Raw genomic sequence first — 23818 nt, 5'->3', positions numbered from 1 at the left:
TCAGGTGGCCAAAGTATTGGGCCTTCAGCCTTAGCGTCAGTCCTTCCAATGATATTCAGGGCGACTTCCTTTAGGATTGACTGATGTGAGAGTCCCCAAGAGTCTTCTCCAGCACCACAATTGGAAAGCATCAAACTTCAGTGTTCAGCCTTAAATATGGTCCAACTGTCACATCTGTACATGACTACTGGAGAACCATAGCTTGGACTATACAGACCTTAATATGCTGTCTAGGATTGTCATAGCTTTCCTTCCAAGGATCAAGCGTTTTAATTTCTTGGCTATAGTCACCGTCTGCCATGATTTTGAAGCCCAAGAATGTAAAACTGTCACTGTTTCCATTTTTTCCCCTCTATTTGCCATGAAGTGATTGGACTCTTCATGAGGGCAAAAGGGGAGAGTGAAAAAGCTGGTTTAAAACTCAACATGCCTCTTCCGTTTCTGTCATTGGAGTGGTATCATCTGCATATCTAACGTTAATGATATTTCTCCTGGCAATCTTGATTCCAGCTTGTGATTCATCTAGCCTGGCATTTTGCATAATATGCTCTGCATACAAGTTAAATAGAGTAACAAAATACAGCTTTGTCATACTCCTTTTCCTATTTTGAACCAATTAGTTGTTCCATGTAAGGTTCTAATTCTTGCATCTTGACCTGCTTACAGGTTTCTGAGGAGATAGGTAATGTGGTCTGGTATTCCCATCTCTTTTAGAATTTTTCAGAATTTGTTGTGATCCACACACTCAAAGGCCTTTGTATAGTCAATGAAGCAGAAGTAGATGTTTTTCTTTAATTCCCTTGCTTTCCTCTATAATCCAAAGAATGTTGGCAATTTGATCTCTGGGTCCTCTGCCTTTTCTAAACCTAATTGTCCATCTAGAAGTTCTCAGTTCACATTCTGCTGAAGCCTAGCTTGATGGATATTAAGCATAACCATACTAGCATATGAAATGAGCGTAGTTATGCAATAGTCTGAACATTCTTTGACATTGTCCCTCTTTGGGATTGGAATGGAAACTGACCTTTTCCAGTCCTGTGGCCACTGTTGAGTTTTCCATGTGCTGGCATATTGAGTGCACTTTCACAGGATCATCATTTAGGATTTGAAGGAGCTGAACTAGAATTGCATCACCTTGTTTGTAGTGTCGGTTCCACTCGACTTCACATTCCAGGATGTCTGGTTCTAGGTGAGTGACCACACCATCATGGTTATCCTGGTCATGAGACCTTTTTTGTACAGTTCTGTGTATTCTTGCTACCTCTTATAATCTCTTCTGCTTCTGTTAGATCCATGCTGTTTCTGTCCTTTATTGTGCCCATCTTTGCATGAAATGTCCCCTTCGTATCTCCAGTTTTCTTGAAGAGATATCTAGTTTTCCGCATTCTATTGTTTTCCTCTGTTTCTTTGCATTGGTCACTTAAGAAGGCCTTGTCTCTGCTTGCTATTGTCTGGAACTCTGCATTCAGCTGAGTACATCTTTCCCTTTCTCCCTTACTTTTTGCTTCTCTTCTTTCCTCAGCTATTTGTAAAGCTTCCTCAAACAATCACTTTGGCTTCTTGCGTCTTTTTCTTTGAGATGGTTTTGATCACTGCCTCCTGTGCAGTGTCACGAACCTGTGTCCATAGTTCTTCAGGCACTCTTGTCTACCAGATCTAATCCCTTGAATCTATTCATTACCTTCACTGTATCATCATAAGGGATTTGACTTAGGACATACCTGAGTAGCCTAGTGGTTTTCCCTGCTTTCTTCAATTTAAGCCTGAATTTTTCAATAAGGAGCTGATGATCTGAGCCACAGTCAGCTGCCAGTCTTGCTTTTGTGAACTGTATAGAGATTCTTCATCTTCGGCTGCAAAGAATATAATCAATATGATTTTGGTATTGACCATCTGGTGATGTCCATGTGTAGAGTCATCTCTCGTGTTGTTGGAAGAGGTTGTTTGCTGCGACCAGTGTGTTCTCTTGACAGAACTCTGTTAGCATTTGCCCTGTGTCATTCTGTACTCCAAGGCCAAACTTGCCTATTACTCCAGGTATCTCTTGACTTCCTACTTTTGCATTCCAGTCCTCTTTGATGAAAAGGACATCTTTTGTTGGTGTTAATTCTAGAAGGCCTATTAGGTCTTCATAGAACCAGTCAACTTCAGCTTCTTTGGCATCAGTGGTTAAGGTGTAGACTTGGATTACTGTGATATTGAATGGTTTGCCTTGGAAACAGACAGAGATCATTCTGTCATTTTTGAGATTGTACCTGAGCATTGCATTTTGAACTCTTATTAACTATTAGGGCTATTGCATTTCTTCTAAGGGATTCTTGCCCACAGTAGTAGATATAATGGTCATCTAATTAAATTTGCCCATTCCAGTCCATTGTAATTCACTGATTCCTAAAATGTTGATGTTCACTCTTGCCATCTCCTGTTTGGCCACTTCTAATTTACCTTGATTCATGTTTGATGACTGCAGCCATGAAATTAAAAGATGCTTACTCCTTGGAAGGAAAGTTATGACCAACATAGATAGCATATTGAAAAGCAGAGACATTACTTTGCCAACAAAGGTCCATCTAGTCAAGACTATGGTTTTTCCAGTGGTCATGTATGGATGTGAGAGCTGGACTGTGAAGAAAGCTGAGCACCAAAGAATTGATGCTTTTGAACTGTGGTGTTGGAGAAGACTCTTGAGAGTCCCTTGGACTGCAAGGAGATCCAACCAATCCATTCTAAAGGAGATCAGCTCTGGGTGTTCTTTGGAAGGAATGATACTAAAGCTGAAATTCCAGTACCTTCGCCACCTCATGTGAAGAGTTGACTCATTGGAAAAGACTCTGATGATGGGAGGGATTGGGGGCAGGAGGAAAAGGGGACGACAGAGGATGAGATGGCTGGATGGCATCACCAACTCGATGGACGTGAGTCTGAGTGAACTCCGGGAGTTGGTGATGGACAGGGAGGCCTGGCATGCTACGATTCATGGGGTCGCGAAGAGTCAGGCACGACTGAACGACCGAACCGAACTGATGGACCTAATGTTCCAGGTTCCTATGCAATATTGTTCTTTACAGCGTCAGACTTTACTTTCACCACCAGACACATCCACAGCTGGGAGTCATTTCTGCTTCAGCCCAGCCACTTCATTCTTTCTGGAGCTATTAGTAATTGCCCTCCACTCTTCCACAGTAGCATATTGGCACCTTCCAACGTGGGAGCTCATCTTCTGGTATCATATCTTTTTGCCTTTTCATGCTATTCATGTTCATGTGGTTCTTGCAGCAAGAATATTGGAATAGTTTGCCATTCCCTCCTCCAGTGGACCATGTTTTGTCAGAATTTTCCATTGTGACCCATCTGTCTTGGGTGGCCCGCATGGCATGGCTCATAGCTTCATTGAGTTATGCAAGCCCCTTTTCCATGACAAGATTGTGATTTTCTTAGACTTTCCCCTTCTAAAATAGCACTAAAAAATAGTGGGAAAGGGAATCTTCAATCACCAAAAAACCTGATAACAATAAAACCTATTTTTCCCCTTAGAACTTTTCCTTCAAAATATTTGAAGGAAATTTCTCCTCTGATTTTTAACCTTCCACTCCCAATGGTTTCTTTACTTGTTGTCAAGAAATACTTCGTACAGGAGAAATAGATTTGTTCGAATACAATAATTTATTTGATCTAATAAATTAATTCTTACATCCTATTTCGAGTATCTTTATTTTAAGTAAAAATACTTGGACAGCTATGGGTAGGTTCTGAGAGTCTGCAGTTCCCCTAAAAGTATATGCAAAATTATGTGTGTTGTGTATAGCATTCATTTTCCTGGGGGAAAAAAGTTCTCAAAGTCCAAGACTACAAAAGTAAGAACCGCTGATTTATTAAGACCACCTGAAATTGCATTATAGTGAGAGTGGCTTTATTACTTCTGGAGGCTTTCTTCTCTCTCTACTCGTCTCACCTACCAACTCCCCTTTCAGTATCTTTTTTTTTTTTAATTTAAATTTATTTAATTGAAGGCTAATTACTTTACAATATTGTATTGGTTTTGCCATACATCAACATGAATCCGCCACGGGTGTACACGTGTTCCCAAACCTGAACCCCCCTCCCACCTCCCTCCCCGTACCATCCCTTTCAGTATCTTAAGCAATTCTTTTCAGGATCTAAACTTGAGAGTGTGTGGGTGGTGGGAGAGAAGGCAGAGTATTGAACCTGTGGACTGAGCTTTAAGATAAGATTTGTTGAAATGAAAACTGGAGATTAAACAGCAACAATAGAACACTACAAGTCCAGTTCTAGTGAGAGTGAGAGAGGATAGGGAGAATATAAATCAATTTTGGTATAATTGCATATTCGTTCCAGGACATATACTAGTATTTCTTCATACTCTGGCTTAAATTACCTCTATTCTAATGATAAGAACATGAGAAATATGCAGATATTTTGTTTCAGAACAGGGGTTTGCAATAGGCTAATTCTTTTATATGTAGAATTATAGTAACTAATATTGGCGGTCAAAAAAGAAGTCAACTTCAGCCATTTAAATTTCAAAATATATTTCTTAAATTTTAAAAGCAAGGTAGTAAGTTCATAAAGATTAGGAGTAGTTTCTTTTTTTTATATATAGCCTATAATTAAAGCCCAGAACTGCAATTTAGAGGAAGCTCACTAATTGCCAACAATGACCGATATCCTATTAGCTGTTGTTGATTGGCAGATTAAATTATTTAAATTCAGGTTAATGAACTGCATTTCCTGTTTCTCTAATTTTCTCATTTTTTTCAATATATATTCTTTCTTTGAAAGCTATTTCAGTACCATTTTGGAATGGAGTAGGTTATAGACAAACAGATGTAACTAAATTGCATTAAAATAGATGATTTATTGATCTTTATATTTTAATGAATTTGAGATTTTTTTTGTCTCCCCACCATTTGTGTTTTAGCCTTACAGACTAGGCATATGTCAGCTTAGACTGCTGTACGAAATGACTGTAGCCTGGGTGTCTGAAGCAGCAAGCATTTATTTCTCACAGTTGCAGAGGCTGGCAGTTCTAAGATCAGGGCACTGGCAGTTTCGGTGCTTGGTGAAGGACCTTTTCCTGGCTTGTAGATGGCCATGTTCCCATTATGCCTTAGTGTGGCAGAGAGCAGAAAGGGAAGCCCGCATTCTTGTGTCTCTTCTTAGAAGGGCACTAATGTCCTGAGGGCTGTCTCCTCCTGACCTGGTTACCTCCCAAAGGCCATGTATCCAGAGGCCATCACTTTAGGGACTGGGGTTTTCAGCATGTGAACTTTGAAGACACAAACACGTAGTCCGTGACAGTACACATTCCTTTTAAAATCCTATAACAAATATTTAAATAAAATGAAGGTACTAATACATAAATCATATGAGTTTTATCTTTCCTGAACACTGAGCTATGAATTAAAACAGAATTTAGTTCAGTTGTACCATTTTGGCATCATATGAAATCACTGATTGCAAACCAGCTGTATGTGTGCTTTTAAAATATGCTAATTCTAAGTAACATGAGCCCCATAAATACATGGTATGGGGACAACTTAAGGCCCAAATAGTGGCTGTAAATATTTTCAGCCTTCCAAGATGGTTCATATAAACGCAGCACTACCCAAAGACTGTCTAATGAGGTTCTGTTCAATCTGCAAAGGATGATAAAGCTTTGCTGAATGGTTTTGTCCCAGATGTACTGTGAATAAGATGCCTGGTAACAACAGATCAAAGCCCCCTAGAGGCACTATATGCATTTATTACGAGCTACTCAAATGTGACAGTACCCAAGTCACCAATAAAATAACCATTATTTTATGAAAATTATGGGGGCGACGGTGAGGTTCTCTCAACTATGCCAACAAAATGCAATTAAACAGATTATACTGCTAAAAACAGTCTGCTTTGGGCTGCTTTTGCATAGTATTAATATATTCATTTAACTTGTGCCCACACAGCCAGATGTTTAAAGGGGCAGAAATGTCCAACCTAGTTTCCCAGTCTGAATGTTGAAGGCTGGGTTACAGAAATCCTCAAAGGCAAGGCCTCTGTGTTAGGTGAGGCTGGGAGAATCTGGGGGAGGGGAGGGCGAGGTTAAGCTTCTAAGGCTCGTGGGTCCCTGTCAGTGTCTGCAGGGTCTCAGAGATCTGAGCTCAGTGGCTGTCTGCACCATTTTCCCTCCTTACCCTCTAGCACAAATGATTAATTTAATTAAACAAGAGAGAGATCCAGATTTTATATTATCTTCTTCAATTGCTTAAAATGAAAGAAGAGAAAAACGGCCTTCCTCCTCATAAAAATGATGGCTTTACAATTCTTTGAATTTTCAGACTCTCCTTTCAAATTCAACTTTAAAAAAAAAAAAAAAACTTTTTGTGTATAGCTGTTTAGCTCTGGGAACAGTTGAGAGCACAGCTGTTGGACTGAGAATGAAACCATTCTTAATCATTTAGCTTTTAAAGCAATATTATCAATGACCCTTTTTAAAAACCAATATGTCTATGAATCCTTCTAAGATACTATAAGTAACGAAGACCCACCTGGGTTCAGGACTGCCTGCATGTAACCTATCATTCTTATTTTCCTTGCCTTGTTTCAGTTAACCGTGTACTTATTAATTGTAGTTGGTGATGTCACTCTCATGTCTGAACTTGATTTCCTGTGACAGCGCACTTTGTGCTGTATACCTAACCGAGAGCAAGTGTATGTGCTAAATTCCTTTTGTTATAGCACTGCTATTGTCTGGTTGTGGCTCATATGTTCAGATCTATCAAATAGCTATATTTTATTAAATAGACATAATTTTACCAATGCAGAAGTCTTAAACTCTATTTCACTTCGTAACTAAGCCTGAATTTATGGTGTTTACGGTTAAATTAAACCTTGTAGTCCTAACGCTAGTCAAGATGAGAAAAGTAATTGTTTCATGACTATTTTTCTCTTAAAGAGATTATCCTGAGTAGGAGTTTTCATCTTTTACATGTTAAAAATGTTAATAGAAGATAAATGGAAAAATCTAAAAACTAAACTTGAAATGATATTTTAATGGCTTTGTTTTTATAATTATATATTATGCTTTATTTGCAGGACCGTGTAAATGCCTTAGAAACGGTAAGTTGGGTCATTTTCTTTCTCCTTCTATCAGAATTACTGCTGGATCCTATGGTGGATTTCAGAGTACTCCCCAAAGGAAGCAGTTCCAGAAAGCATTTCTAAAACTTCATCTAAGATTCAAAGGGAGCAATAAGCTAAACTATACCTGAAAGGTATGTAGATACAGACTTTTAAAATGAAAAAAGCATTAAGAAAAAGAAAAATATGTCTAAGTGGTCACTGCGTCTTAAGACAAATGGTGCCAATATATACTAATTTATGGAAAACACAATTAGCTTAAATGTAATTATGTTTATTTGTTTCTATATTTCCCAATCACTAAAAGGACTAGTTGATAAGATACTGAAATTAGGATGCCATTTTATCCTTTGAACTTTTGAAGTGTGGACAATCAATATTTTTGTCCATATTCAAATAATGATAAAAGCTGGTTAGCCTTTTTTTTTTTTTTTTAATTTTACTTGCAGGAATCTGGTGTTAGTAAATCGTTTTTTTAAGGGCACATATGTAAAGGTTATATGCTTGCAACATTTATTGGAAAATGATTTACGTATTTTTAAAAAGAAAAAAGAGGAGAAAACTTATTGTTTAGCAATAAAGTAATGGTTAGATAAAGTGTGAAATTCTGCCCATCATGACACAATGATTATGGAAAAGGCTTATTATAGAATGTTGCTGCTGCTGCTACTAAGTCACTTCAGTCATGTCCAACTCTGTGCGACCCCATGGACAGCAGCCCACCAGGCTCTGCCATTCCTGGGATTCTCCAGGCAAGAACAGTGGAGTGGGTTGCCATTTCCTTCTCCAATGCAGGAAAGTGAAAAGTGAAAGGGAAGTCGCTCAGTCGTGTCCGACTCTTCGCGACCCCATGGACTGCAGCCTACCAGGCTCCTCTGTCCATGGGATTTTCCAGGCAAGAGTACTGGAGTGGGGTACCATTGCCTTCTCCCTATAGAATGTTAAATGGAAGCAAATATAAGATATAAAATGACATGTGTACTTTCATGATAACATATGGTGATTAGGTGTCTGAAAAAAGAACAGAAGCAAGCGAATCTCATCATGGTGACTTGTTGGAGAAGAACTAGGGCTGTGATACCACTCGATGCTGCAATTTTTTTAAAAAAACATGGTTTTATAAATAAACATTTGCATGATAAAGCCACACGAATTGAAAGAATGGTAAATTATGGTACCATCTACGATGAAATATTGTTCAGCCATAAAGTATCATATGTTCAAAAGTAAATATATACAGAGGGAGATATTTAAAGCTATACAGAGAATGTGATGTAAATACTTGGAAATGTATATTTTGTGTTAAAAACTTTGAAAACACAAAATATTGAATGACTTGGAACTAGTCATTTTTTAAATGTTTTTGATGAGAAGGCAAAACATAAGCTTTTAAAAAATAAGGTTAACAAAGAATGCTGCTGCTGCTAAGTCACATCAGTCGTGTCCGACTCTGTGCGACCCCATAGATGGCAGCCCACCAGGCTCCTCCATCCCTGGGATTCTCCAGGCAAGAACACTGGAGTGGGTTGCCATTTTCTTCTCCAATGCATGAAAGTGAAAACTGAAAGTGAAGTCGCTCAGACCTGTCCGACTCTTAGCTACCCCATGGACTGCAGCCCACCAGGCTCCTCCGTCCATGGGATTTTCCAGGCAAGAGTACTGGAGTGGGTTGCCAGTGCCTTCTCCTAATAAAGAATAAAATATTTAATTTGTATGAGGAAAGGAAAGATGCTAATAGAGCACATTTTAGTCCTATGTAAGCAAGTGATTTTGATAGACAGTGTCTAGACTGTAGTGAGTAAATAATCTATTCCTTACTTTTAACTGGGCCATTTGGAAAGTACACTTGATTTTCTCAGTTTTAGTATGATTGCACTGTAAGTGAATAAAATGTTTAGTGTTCCTCTACATATATTTTGCTTACCCTTCGAAAGTATCTTGCCAATAGGATTTGGCTTATAAATCAAATGTTCTTTATAAAAGTATGAACAAAAGCAAAAAGTTTGAGGACCTGAGTGTAGCATAGGAAATGCCACTTACATGTTTAGTGAACCACTTGTTTCTTGATTCCTTCATCTGTAAAAATGAATATAATTAAACTTGTTTTATCAGATTGTTGGGAGAATTTAGAGAAAAATATATGTGAAAATATTTAGGACCAAACAACTGTTAGGTTATCATTATATGATTGCTTTTTGTTTCTTTTTGAATCATTTTAATTATACCAATATGTCAACATACAACATAAAGCCTGTAAAATTTATTAGTATTTGCTGGTCTTTTTTATTTCCATAATCTCTTTACTAACAGAGTGCTATGGTATAAAATCTTAAAATGCTTTATTCTAAGGGTTCCTCTAGGAATAAAGGTAAGAATAAAAAGTCATCATGAGAAAAATAAAACTGGTTAAATGAACTAGGTTTTTTTTTTTTTTTTTTATTTAAACAGTGGCAGTTTTCTCAAGATGGTTTTGATTTGAAATAATTATCATAAGTAAAACAATAAAAATGAAAATGCTCAGTAATAATGTTAATGCTCAAATGTTATGAAATCCTTTGACTTCCTATAGCATTATAAGGAGCAGATTTAATATACTTGGTAGACTATTCAACTGGTAAAATATTTTATAGTTCATAAAATCAAATATGCTGGCAGCAGTCTCAAGGCCATTTATTATTCTCTCACAACTCAGCAGTTAAACCTAGAAAAATGCTGGTGGTCTCTCATTTGGTTTAGTTGGTATTAGGGTATGTAAGACATTGAATGTACGATGTGTATTCTGGTGATACAGATCTGCAAAATTTGAAATTTCATTATCCCATTATTGTACTTATATTAAATTAATTTTAAAGGTTCAGTATATATAATTCCTGAAAATAAGAGCAACTTAATTTGGCTTGTCACCAATTATCTATATGCTTAGGTCACAGTTGTTTCTATTTCCCTCCTCTTTTCTTATCCCTCCCTCTTCCTTCTTCACTAGCAAGTAAGTGTCTTGGATTACAAATTACATTTTATTTACAATTGAATTGCCAAGGCCTGCAAAAACTTTCTAACATACAGTTGAAAATTAATAAGCATTTGCAGAATCAGAGAATGAATGCTGAACTGAGTGTGTATAACCCTCACATGGACTGTTCTTAAGAATATAGGTATAGACAGTCCTGATAATTTAGGGGGAAAAGTACCTAGAAGCATATCAATTTATTATTTTTTCTCTAGACTTTCTGATTAGTATCACACTTTATTTGGTGTTTCACGAAGCTCCAATGATCTTCATTAAAGTTTAGCATGAGTTTTTCTAGGAAGGAACCACCTTCAGCCAAAGCATAGTTGGTTGGTTACCTAAATAAAGTTAAGTGATTAACCTGAAAGAAATCGTGGTTGAGAGCCTTGAGCCATGGATGGGACTCACTAGTGGATATTTCTTGGGCACTACGGGTATTACGTAGAAAGTGACGAGGAGAAAAGGAAAATGAATTGTGATCAGTTCTCTCAAGGAACTTGCACTCTAATTAAGCACAGAAGTTACTTACATATAAATTAATGATGTAAGATAAATATGCAGTGTCTACAACATGTCAGTGAAACAGTGCATTTTGTAGAAGGCATTACAAAGAAACTATAATTGTAAAATAAATTGACATCATTGCAGTCTAGGTTCTTCATGGAAAAGCATAGCTTTTGTAGATTGAGGTCATGGTGGAGATTAGATTCATCCCTAAAATGGGAAGAATCAGTGGTGTCAGGAACAAAGCCAGAGAAGACATTGTATACTGGGGATGAAATCAAAGTTTAAAGGCAATAATGAAAACAAGAGTTTGTTAGAGAGATATTTAAAAAAAATTTAAAGGCAAAATCATGAAATCATGACTCTCATAGAAATATAAAATGAACTCATGACAAATGAGTTTAAAAAATGAGAGAATGAGCTAGATGTTACTCACATAAAGGAACATTCAAAGAGCACTAGAGTACTGCAGTGAATTTAAAATAGAAGCAAAACTGGCTTCTTCCATGGTGGAGGAAGGAAATCAATTGAACCCCCCTGCAGATAAAATTTATTTCATGTCTGTGTACAATAATCCTTTGCATAGCAAATTATAAATATATCAGACAATGACTTATATAGAGATCCCATTGAATCAAAAACCCAGAAGGATTGGCTAGGCAAAAACTAGTTTTTCATTGAAGATAAGCAGTAACTTTTTGTTCCATTTCAAAGCTTTCAGTTTTTTTTTTTTTTCTTATAGACTCATTAGCTATAAAACTTTAAGACAATGATAGACATTTTAGAGTTTTGAAATACAAACCAAGGAGTTTAGATTTGATATCAGGCATACAGGATATTTCAAATCCTCAAAGATGATGCAGTTAAAATGCTGCACTCAATATGCCAGCAAATTTGAAACACTCAGCAGTGGCCACAGGACTAGAAAAGGTCAGTTTTCATTCCAATCCCAAAGAAAGGCAATCCCAAAGAATGTTCAAACTACTGCACAATTGCACTCATCTCACACACTAGCAAAGTAATGCTCAAAATTCTCGAAGCCAGGCTTCAACAGTACCTGAACCATAAACTTCCAGATGTTCAAGCTGGATTTAGAAAAGGCAGAGGAACCAGAGATCAAATTGCCAACATCCATTGGATCAGCGAAAAAGCAAGAGAGTTCCAGAAAAATATCTACTTCTGGTTTATTGACTATGCCAAAACCTTTGACTGTGTGGAACACAACAAACTGTGGAAAATTCTTAAAGAGATGGAAATATCAGACCACCTGACCTGCCTCCTGAGAAGTCTGTATGGAGGTCAAGAAGCAACAGTTAGAACTGGACATGGAATAACAGACTGGTTCCAAGTCAGGAAATGAGTACATCAAGGCTGTATATTGTCACCCTGCTTATTTAATTTATATGCAGGGTACATCATGAGAAATGCCAGGCTGAATGAAGCATGAGCTGGAATCAAGATTGCCAGGAGAAAAATCAGTAACCTCAGATATGCAGATGACACCACCCTTATGGCAGAGAGCGAAAAAACTAAAGAGCCTCTTGATGAAAGTGAAAGAGAAGAGTGAAAAAAACTGGCTTAAAACTCAACATTTAATAAATGAAGATCATGGCATCTGGTCCCATCGAAACAGATGGGGAAACAGTGAGAGACTTTATTTGGGGAGGCTCCAAAATCACTGCAGTTGGTGACTGCAGCCATGAAATTAAAAGACGCTTGCTCCTAGGAAGAAAAGTTATGACCAACCTAGACAGCATATTAAAAAACAGAGACATTACTTTGCCAACGAAGGTCTGTCTAGTCAAAGCTATGGTTTTTCCACTAGTCATGTATGGATGTGAGAGTTGGACTATCAAGAAAGCTGAGTACCGAAGAATTGATGCTTTTGAACTGTATTCAAGAAGTTGGAGAAGTGCAATGTGTTGGAGAAGACTCTTGAGAGTCCCTTGGACAGCAAGGAGATCCAACCAGTCCATCCTAAAGGAAATCAGCCCTGAATATTCATTGTAAGGACTGATGCTGAAGCTGAAACTCCAATACTTTGGCCACCTGATATGAAGAACTGACTCATTTGAAAAGACCCTGTTGCTGGAAAAGATTGAGGGTGGGAGGAGAAGGGGCCTACAGAGGATGAGATGGTTGGATGGCGTCAACAACTTGATGGACATGAGTTTGAGTAAGCTCTGGGAGTTGGTGATAGATAGGGAAGCCTGGCGTGCTGCAGTCCATGGAGTCGCAAAGAGTCAGACACAGCTAAGTGACTGAACTGATCAGGCATACAAGCGGATTTCTACCTGAGTGCCAGTTCCTACTGATGGGCATAGTACTGAATATTGAAACTTTCTGTTGGGAACGATTCTGGGCTACTCCTTTGGAAAGAATTACTGTGATTGCTGTTCATTCTCTGTCATTGGCATTACAAGGTCTGGAGGTGAGAGTAGGTAACACAGCTATTAAACCTATAGGGAGTGTTAATGGCTTTTAATCGGGGATTGTACCTGGTGAACGTGTGCACAGCTGGAGTGCAGTAGTGACAGGCTGCAAGTAGGGAAAGGGAAGTGTGTGTGGAGATCGTAGAGCTTTAGGGATGTGCTTGGAAAATCAGGAATTGGGACAGTGTGGTGCCAGAAAGGCAGAGTTAAAGTGAGTACCCTTATTTCTAGAAAGGAACTAGCACACTTAGTAAGTGGGAGGTTGAGGGCAAAGAAGAGGTACAGGCAATACAGTTAAGACTCACTTTTGGGAAATGAAAGGGAAGGGGGAAGCAAACTTGGATATATAAAGTCTGTTTTTCATATCACCCCTCAAATCTGTCTTTATTTCATTTCCATAAATGCCATGATAATTTAGATTCTCATACTTTTGTATTAGTTAGTTATCATGACGTCAGTTAAGAGAAATCCAAAAATAATTATGGGTAAAAGTAAGAGAGAAATTAGTTTCGCTCTTGTGTAACAGTCCAAATATACCGCGTCCATGGCAGGTAGGATGTCAGAAACTCCGGCTTCTTTTGCTGTTTTGCTCTGCCATCTTCAGTATATTCCATTACCCTCCTGATCTAAGATGCCTGGTTCAGCTCCAGTCCTTAGATTTGTGTTGTAACTAGACAAAAGAAAGGGAAAGCATGTGTGTAGCTTGCCTTTAGTGAAAACTAGAATTTGCACATATCATTTCTGTGCAGCAGAATTTAGTGACATAATTATAACTAGTTTTAAGATTCATAAAGAACCAAATAAGCCATCAACTTTTGGAAATTTCAAAGTAAAATTCCAAACAACTCAAAGGTCAAAAAATAAATTATAGTAGAAAAGAAACATGCTCAACTCAGTAGGAATGTGTATAACCTTTGAGTTAAAATCAGACAGAATGCATAAATATGGAAATTAAGAAACTATTCACAAATTAGCATGGATACAAAAATGTTATATATAAAATATTAGCAGAATAAATCTTGGAATGTATGAAAAGGATAATTAATCATAAAACACTGACAAATTACCAATTTATCAATTGAGTTTATTCCAGGACTTGAGTTGGTTTAATATTGGAAAAACCATAGCCTTGACTGGACGAACCTTTGTTGGCAAAGTAATGTCTCTGCTTTTGAATATGCTATCTAGGTTGGTCATAACTTTCCTTCCAAGGAGTAAGCGTCTTTTAATTTCATGGCTGCAGTCACCATCTGCAGTGATTTGGGAGCCCAGAAAAATAAAGTCTGACACTTTTTCCACTGTTTCCCCATCTATTTCCCATGAAGTGGTGGGACCGGATGCCATGATCTTCGTTTTCTGAATGTTGAGCTTTAAGCCAACTTTTTTACTCTCCCCTTTCACTTTCACAGTTTAGTCCAATTGCTCAGTCATGTCTGACTCTTTGCGACCCCGTGGACTGCAGCACACCAGGCCTCCCTGTCCATCACCAACTCCCAGAGCTGACTCAAACTCATGTCCATTGAGTTGATAATGCCATCCAACCATCTCATCCTCTGTCATCCCCTTCTGAGTCTTTTCAAATGAGTCAGTTCTTTGCATCAGGTAGCCAAAGTATTGGAGTTTTAGCTTCAGCATCAGTTCTTGCAATGAATATATTTATATAAGACCTTATTAAAGTTACTGAAATTATGATAGTATAGTCTTGACACAAGAATATATAAATAGGTCAATGTTATCATACAGAGAATCCAAAAACAAGTTTTGTACATAGAAACTTGATGTCTGACACACTGTTCATCACTATCAGGGGAATAAGAGTGGACTTTTTAATAGATGATATGAAACAAATGAAATTGAACCCCTATCTCAGATGCAAAAGTGGCTGAAAGCCTAAATGTGAATGATGAAACTGTAAAACTTTAAAACACAGTATAGTTTACTATCTTCATGATCTTAGGACTTTGGAAGATTTCTAGGAGGAGGGAGGTGCTGAAAATAGAGATGAGAAAGGAAATGACTGATGTGACCACATCAAAATTAAGAACTTCCATAAATCAGAAAGACAACATAAAAAGAATTAAAAGCAGTCCACGCTTAGAATTTATTTGTAGCAGAAGATATAACTGACAAGCAGTGTATGTCCAAATCAATTTGTATACAAATCTTATTGCTCAACAAAGCAATTAGAAAAGAATAAACAACTCAGATTTAAAGAAAAAGGGTAAAAGGCATGAGCAAGCATTTCAGTTGAAAAAGAATCATGTAAGAATATATTCAGCTTCATTCGTAATCAAAGAAATACTAATTAAAGCCACAAAAATTGTCATTTTCCTTTATGTATAAGTTTTATGTACTCATTTGTATCTATGACATTTCACCAAAAAGCAAAGAAAACAGAAACATGTTAGCAGTCCTTTTCTTTTTATAGCAAAATGATTAACGCTGTCCTCGACAGTAATTTCAAAGACAGCTGGTGAGGTAGAACATGGTCTTCCAGCGGCTCACTCCCAGGAGTACACAAAGATGTTTGAAGGGGTAGTCAGACACAAGACACAAGAATGTTTAAGAGAAGCAGTTGTATCCTCAGCTTCTACCTGCACTCTTAAAATAGCTCTGCTTGAGGAGGCCCTCTTACCTTTCATAACCCACCTTCTCCCACTTCACCAAAGAAAGGCTTCCTCCTCCCTTGATGGCAAATGCCCCAGGCTCTTTAGGGTGCCAGAGAAGGGACAATTTATGATTTGGGTGCCTTCATGTCCTCCTTTAATCAAGTTACTAAAGTAAAGCTTCTTGTCCTTCTTGAAGTGAAGTCGCTCAGTCATGTCTGACTCTTTGCAACCCATGGACTGTAGCCTACCAGGCTCCTCCATCTGACTCTTTGCAACCCCATGGACTGTAGCCTACCAGGCTCCTCCATCTATGGGCTTTTCCAGGCAAGAATACTGGAGTGGATTGCCATTTCTTCCTTCACTTGTCCTTCTTGGTCATGCATACATTTTTGATAAGAACAAAGAGTGGTATTAGATATATGGGCTGTTGAGAATGAGTTGTTCTGAAATTGACATGTATCGTTGATTGATGTTGGGGCGGAGTAAAGATAGTTTTATTTAATGACCTCACCTTTTCCACCACCCTGCTATAATCAGAGAATGTATAACTCCAGAAAACAAAGCTAAGAAGTGTTGAAAAGAAATCGTTGAAAGCCAGTGTCTTATTTCATCCAGGTGACAGACTCTGGCCTGGCTCCATTCCTTATCTGTCTATCTATCTTAGAATTATGATTGAAAAGTGGGATGGTTGTCACAAGGACACATTAACACAATATGCAGAATTGAAAAATGAAGTCAAATTTTTTTTCTGCCAGAAGGTAAGGCTGAATTGGCTGATTGGTTTGACAGTGAGAACTGGCTTTGCCAGTCTGCAGCTGTAAGGCTTGAATGCAAATATATTTAATACCAAGATAAAATGAATATATTAGAATGTTGTACTGACAGAACGGTATTGAAATTAACAAATTTTTATTTTTTGCATATGTTAAGTTCAATGAAATATCTCTATGTAAAAAAAGAACAGTTGTAGTGATTTGACTAGTCTTGGTAAATAAAGCCTTTTAGATATACTTTCCAGAAACAGAAAGTAAATGACTCTAATAGCTACATTACAATTCTTTGGCAAGTCAAGTGGTTTCTAATTCTTTGCTTTCAACACATTGAAAGAAGACCTAATCGAGATGGTAGATCATTAAAATTAGTTTTTGATGACAGATCGCTATGTAATCTTTGCCATAAAACTAGGAAGGCTTTCAAGAAATTGAGTGACATTGTTATAACACAACTGCTTTCATTCTCACATACTCTTTTATGTGAACAAGATTTCTCTGTGAGTAAACCTATAGGAACAAAAAACAAATAGAAATGAAACCTTGTTTTACCGAAAACAAAATTAGCATTTACCCTTAGATACATCGGCTAATCGAGTACAGGAGAAGGAGGAGTTATATCCATCCCAGTAAGAGATATACATTTGGAAGCCCTAGGGTTTTTAACATTTCACATTTAATTTTTTCTAAGAAATTTTAATATACATAATGTCAAATGTATGATAATTGAATCCATAATAATGTGTAACACTGAGCATTTTGGTCACAGAGAGTTTTAAAAATCAGTTCTCTCTGTATATATGCATTACTGTTACAGAGAAGGATGAAGTGTGTAGGATAACCAAAAGTCCTGGAAGGATAAAGGTATTGTATATTAGGATAAAAATCTGTGAGGAAAAACAGAGTTGAAATCAAAGTGAAAAGAAATCATATAAAATCTGTCTTTTAAAGAGGATGCTATTTAGTTATTTTGTAAATGGATAAGTGGTGGTAAGAAATTAATGAGATTTGAAGGTCACTGGAGGAACTGCTCTGCTGGTCCAGTGATTAAGACTCTTCAGCACTCCCGGTGTAGGGGCCCAGGTTCAACCTCTTGTTAGGCCACTAGATCCCACATGCCTCATCTAAGACCCAGCACAGCCAAATAAATAAATGTTTTTTTAAAATAAAAATAAAGTTCACTGGACAAGTTAATATGAGTAATATAAAAGTTTTATTTGAAAATGACAGTATTTACTACATTCCAGAATTTTCATCCTTTACGACTTCCTAAACTTATGAACATTTTGACAGCTTAAAAACGTATGTATGGAAGTAGGTACAAATAAGGGTTATACACAGTTTAAATAATTATCTAGGGAGGATATCATCAAACACTGAAAAGCACTGACTTAGAGCAAATGTGTAATTGTGTAATTGCAATTATCAGTGTTGAATCAACTTCTTATATCAAAGTTACTTAAAACAGTGTAAGTTTCCTATAGTTTTAGGATATATTTACACAGAGATAGCATGGTTTATAGGATACATCCTAACCTGTAGCTTCTATGGAGAAAAACATGCACAAATTTGCCTATCTGAGAAAAAAATGCAAGACACAGGAAATCTCTTAGAAATATTATTTCTACTTATAAAAATCTATTAGAGCCTTATGCACATCTCCAAAGGATTCATTCAGCCGGTTTTAGTGATACCAGACTTGAACTATGCACACCAGTTGATCTTCAAGATCTTGATGGCCATGAGTACAAGACTTTGCCAGCATGTCTCTGGAAATGACTAAGTGATGCTGTGTACTCTGACTTCACTGGTCTACTGTTGTTGGGAATTTACTTTCAATTTTCTTTCCTTCACACTATGGTGTGTGTGTGCTCACTCAGTCGTGTCTGACTCTTTGAGACCCCAAACACTGTAAGCCAGAATTCTGGAGAGTTTTGCCATTTCCTGTTCCAGGGGATATCCCAACCAGGGATGGAACCTCATCTCTTATGTCTCCTGCATTGGCAGACGCATTCTTTACCACTAGCGCCACCTGGGAAGCCTTCGCACTATGGGTCCAGCACTAACTGTGCTTCAAGCTGCTCTACATGCACATAAGTTGTTGAAGAAGAACCATTATTCTCTGTTAGGACACCAGATTCAGCTTTCAGGCACTTAGGAGTATATGGACCCAATAGAGTTAATGTAGTGTGTCCCGGTTTAGCTCAGGAAATAACTGACTTGAGTATGTAAATGTGGCCAAATAATGGTTAATTATCTGCAATGCCTCTTCTAAGTATTTGTCAGAATCTTGAAGCTGAGTAGGACTTGCCTTTATCTCTTTATAAAGCCAGAACTTGCTGTTTCAGAACCAAAGATCAAGCTAGGTTCAATTTTTGGTTTTGCCAAGGCTATAAGCCTGTCATTGAAGTTGCCTGAAAGGTTCAGTCAAATTGGCTTTACCCCAAATAAAACGCAGTGTGCTCTGTACGGTTTTGACCCAGAATCAGGTGAATCTCAGCAGTTTTGGCCGAGCTACATTGTAAAATTTTGGATTTGTTCGAACTTGACACTTCCTGGGAACCCATTCAAACTGAAACCGGAAAAAGGTTTTGCACAAACCCTGTCCTAGCCCGTTCTGCCAAGTTTCCCACTGCTCTAATGTTCGTCTACCTTCTGTATATTCGCATCGAGGGCAAACGGAAATATCCTCATGAATCTCTCATGAGGGATCTTGGTTGAAACAATCTAGACATTCTCCTTTCGCCACCTTGTCCCCAAACACAGAGCCTGTATTCTGCATTAGTATTAAAATGTGTATGTTTTCCAATAATGGGGTCAGCATCAAAGGGTTAAATTTCAAAAACATGACTGTGCTTATGTTCAAATGAAGAAAGTGCTGCTGAAACAAGTGGGCTGTTTTATACAGAGTTGCAAACCTTGTGGCAAAAGGTGATGACCAATTTAAAAGTCTAAGACTTCCTTCAGTCTGCAGAAATGGTTTCTCATAGCCCTGTCAAACTTTTCATAAATGCAGTGACATAGGAAAAGTATCACTGAGAAATTACATAATGAATGCAGCTTCACCAGCAGATGAATTTAGGATTATTGAATTGCTCAATGTTTATAGAGGTCAGACTGACAGCTTCATAGTTGGTGCTGAGAAGTAGTCAGGATGCCCAGCTGCTTGCTTGGAAATGTGTTTTATAGTCCTGTTCGAAACACTGCCAGTAACAGTGCATTCTCTGGGTGAAAGCTCTTGCTTTGTATTGTGAAGATACTATAAGTGTATACTATCAAACACTTTCTGAACCATCTTTCTGAAAAACGTAATGCATATATGAAATGCCTTCTATTCTCTTTAAGAGAGCATATATGGGTGAAATCTCAGAATAATAATGTATTACATTTTTTAAGATCTATCCTAACTATAAAATGAAATATAGGTATTATACCCTTAATATATAGTTGGTGGGAGTAGTGTCTGTCACATACATTTTTGTGTATGTGACCTTTACATGGAAAGCTGATTTGGGCATTTTTCATTTTGTATATCTGATTTTAACCAATTGCGTACAGATTTCAGCTGAAAGTTGTTATATGCCTAGTTTAAAATGATAGAAAGGGATACAGCAAATCAGTATCTGATTTAGAGTCAAAGACGGTGGGTTCTGGTCATTTCCTCCCTGATAATCAGGCACATAACTCTGGGCAAGTTGTTTAACCCCTCTTCATTTCTTTCTTTCTCTCTCTCTTTTATTGCTTGTGTTGCATTAGGTGATATTTTAAAGTCTTTTACCTAGTCTAGTCTGTGCTGTTGTGCTTAGTTGCTCAGTTGTGTCTGACTCCTGCGACCCCATGGACTGTAGCCTGCCAAGCTCCTCTGTCCATGGGATTTCCCAGGCAAGAATACTGGAGTGGGTTGCCTCTGTCCATGGGATTTCCCAGGCAAGAATACTGGAGTGGGTTGCCATTTCATTCTCCAGGGGATCTTCCTGACCCAGGGATTGAACCCAGATCTCCTGCATTGCATTCAGACTCTTTACTGACTAAGCTACAAGGGAAGTCTAATCTAGGAGGAATTAAAAATTAATCTTCACAAATTTCTACCCTATAAAAAGTTGCTTTCAAACAATTTACTTCCTGCCTCTTGGGAAATCTGTATGCAGGTCAGGAAGCAACCATTAGAACTCGACATGGAACAACAGACTGGTTCCAAATAGGAAAAGGAGTACATCAAGGCTGTATATTGTCACCCTGCTTGTTTAACTCATATGAAGAATATATCATGAGAAATACTGGGCTGGAGGAAGCACAAACTGGAATCAAGATTGCTTGGAGAAATATCAGTAACCTCAGATACGCAGATGACACCACCCTTACAGCAGAAAGTGAAGAGGAACAAAAAAGCCTCTTGACGAACGTGAAAGAGGAGAGTGAAAAAGTTGGCTTAAAGCTCAACATTCAGAAAACGAAGATCATGGAATCTGGTCCCATCACTTCATGGCAAATAGATGGGGAAACAGTGGCTGACTTTATTTTGGGGGGCTCCAAAATCACTGCAGATAGTGATTGCAGCCATGAAATTAAAAGACGCTTACTCCTTGGAAAGAAAGTTATGACCAACCTAGATAGCATATTCAAAAGCAGAGACATTACTTTGTCAACAAAGGTCTATCTAGTCAAGGCTATGGTTTTTCCAGTAGTCATGTATGGATATGAGAGTTGGACTATAAAGACAGCTGAGCGCCGAAGAATCGATGCTTTTGAACTGTGGTGTTGGAGAAGACTCTTGAGAGTCCCTTGGACTGCAAGGAGATCCAGCCAGTCCATCTTAAAGGAGATCAGTCCTGGGTGTTCATTGGAAGGACTGATGTTGAAACTGAAACTCCAATACTTTGGCCACCTGATGCGAAGAGCTGACTCATTTGAAAAGATCCTGATGCTGGGAAAGATTGGGGGCCGGAGGAGAAGGGGACGACAGAGGATGAGATAGTTGGATGGCATCACCGACTCGATGGACATGGGTTTGGGTGGACTCCGGGAGTTAGTGATGGACAGGGAGGCCTGGCATGCTGGGGTTCATGGGGTCACAAAGAGTCGGACATGACTGAGTGACTCAACTGAACTGAATCATGTAAGTGTATTTTATAGATGCCTGTTGAATCCATGCCATTCAGTTGTGTCCTGGGGCGTATAGCAGATTAGGTCCCTGCTGCCCTGGATCTCATATTTTAGGGACTATTGCAAGTGAAAGGATGCTTAGAGACCCTCATCAAAACCACTTCACCAATAAATAAGTCTGAGGCCATAGGAGTTTATGAATAGCCAAGTGTGGCAAAACTAGGGCTATATAGAATTCAAGCGTCCTGATTAGTGGCTCCATGTTCTTTCCATTCCATATACTCCACTTGTGACTATTGAGAGTAATGACATGAGTGAGGAATGCTTTTTAAGTAAATATCTAGTGAATGATACAAAGTGAAGAGGAAGAGAATTAATGACCAGATCCTGTATTTACCTTGAGCGTGTCAAGAAGTAGAGAGTCACAAATACAACACTGACATTCTTGAACCATATTTAAAATTGTCAAAATATGCCCTCAACCTGATGGTAAGTGGGGGTCTAATAAACCAGCTTTGATCTAGTTTTCTGCCTTGTGAATGTTGAAGAAGAGAGTCGGCATACCCCAGGTTGCATTACTAGTTCTGTCTTGAGCTTGCTCAGTGATATTAAATGCCTCCGTCCATGGTTTTTATTTTATACTCTAATTCCACTTACTCAACTGTTTGTAAAGTTTGTTTAGGGCTTTTAACAAACTTTGATCTCAGATGAAAGGCTGGAGAGAGTATAAACTGTCACTATTAGCACCATTAATATAAATATCCAAAGTAGTCTTGTGTTAATTATTTAACATTAGTGAATGATTTTATCCTCTCATTGCCCCAAATGCATTATATTTGAACATCAAACAGTAAAACCATCAAAATAGCCCTTCCCTCATTATTCTCTTTAGGCTCTGTTCTTAATTATTTTGCGTAGTTGGTGTTCCATCAGTGATTTTCTGGAGCTTCTTCAATGTTTTTCTCTCTGAACACCTCGCTGTCTGCCTAAATCCATAGCAGAGGTCCATAACACACATCCTTGACTTGTTTGTTTCATTGTCATCAGACGTTAACCAGATAGTTAAAAACACATTCACGGTGGACTCACTGACTTAAAACACCTGGATTCCATGAAGTACTTCCTTTATATCCTTTTAGAGAATTTAAACTGTTTTTGTCTTTCCCTATCACTTCTGATTCAGAACTTGTTTTACTTTGTAATACCCTATCACATTAGGCATTAGTTTTTCCTTGAAGAAGAGTGTATTTGTTCCCAGATATGAAGGAGTTGACTGAAAGAGTGATCTCCAGATTTCTCAGAGAATGATTACGATTTGGTGCCCTGCGAGTTAAAGGACCTGTTTGTGAGTCCTGGCGCTTTCACATGGACAACTCACAGAACCCCTCTTATCCCGATTTCTATGATCCATGAAGTGGGCCCAATACTTACCCTATTGTGTCACAGATTTGCTGAGACGATCAGATGAGGTAAAGGATAGGAGAGTCCTTGTCTAATTTAAAACAATGATTCCTCCTGTATGTGTGCACTACCTTTACCAGTCACAGGAGCAGTGTACAGGCTAGAAATACTTGGCTCATTAATTGAGACATTTGCATTCTAGCCCTAGTTTTGTCACATAGGCTGTGTGTCTTGGTACTGTACGTTATATACATTTTACTTCCAAAATTCAGTGTAATTATTTCAAGTTTAGCATCTGGGAAATTTAGATTTATAGTTCTTATTTAATAATTTTAGTTCAACTCATTCCTGCCTCCAGATTCTGTTGGCCTGGGATAGGACCCAGTAGTTTTTAAAGTTCCTCGGATGATTCCAGTGGGCAGTCATGGGTGAGAATTACTGACCTGAGCCATCTGCCACGTGCTCTTTAGGTCTGGTCTTCTTCTGCCTTCACATCTGTTGGATGTAGTCCTGTTAATTTCCACTGAGTTAATTTCATGTCTTTTCTACCCACACCATCATGTGTTCTGTGCCTTGTTGTTGTTCAGTCGCTCACTCTTTACAACCTCATGGACTGAGCACTCCTGGCTTCCCTGTCCTTCACCATTTCCTGGAGCTTGCTCAAACTCATGTCCATAGAGTCGATAATGCCATCCAACCATCTCACCTGTCGTCCCTTCTGCTTTCAATCTTTCCCAGCATCAGGATCTTTACCAATGAGTCAACTCTTTGCATTAGGTGGCCAAAACATTGGAACTTCAGCTTCAGCATCAGTCCTTTCAATGTATATTCAGGGTTGATTTCCTTTAAGATGGA

At 38.1% G+C, this 23818-nt stretch overlaps 1 long non-coding RNA gene across 1 annotated transcript in view; it reads left to right on the top strand.

The window, feature by feature from the left end:
• Positions 1–5987: 5987 nt before the first annotated feature.
• The window catches only part of LOC113899188, a 71885-nt gene continuing 54054 nt past the window's right edge, over positions 5988–23818 (top strand). The window contains exons 1-2 of the long non-coding RNA XR_003512860.1: positions 5988–6062; positions 7093–7116. This is a non-coding gene — a long non-coding RNA (uncharacterized LOC113899188). The remainder of the gene's footprint in view (positions 6063–7092; positions 7117–23818) is intronic.

This window comes from Bos indicus x Bos taurus, chromosome 10 (assembly GCF_003369695.1).
Source record: "Bos indicus x Bos taurus breed Angus x Brahman F1 hybrid chromosome 10, Bos_hybrid_MaternalHap_v2.0, whole genome shotgun sequence".
In the NCBI taxonomy this organism is placed as follows: Eukaryota; Metazoa; Chordata; class Mammalia; order Artiodactyla; family Bovidae; genus Bos; species Bos indicus x Bos taurus.
Note: the sequence above shows the minus strand (reverse complement) of the source record. Positions and strands in the feature narration are given on the sequence as shown.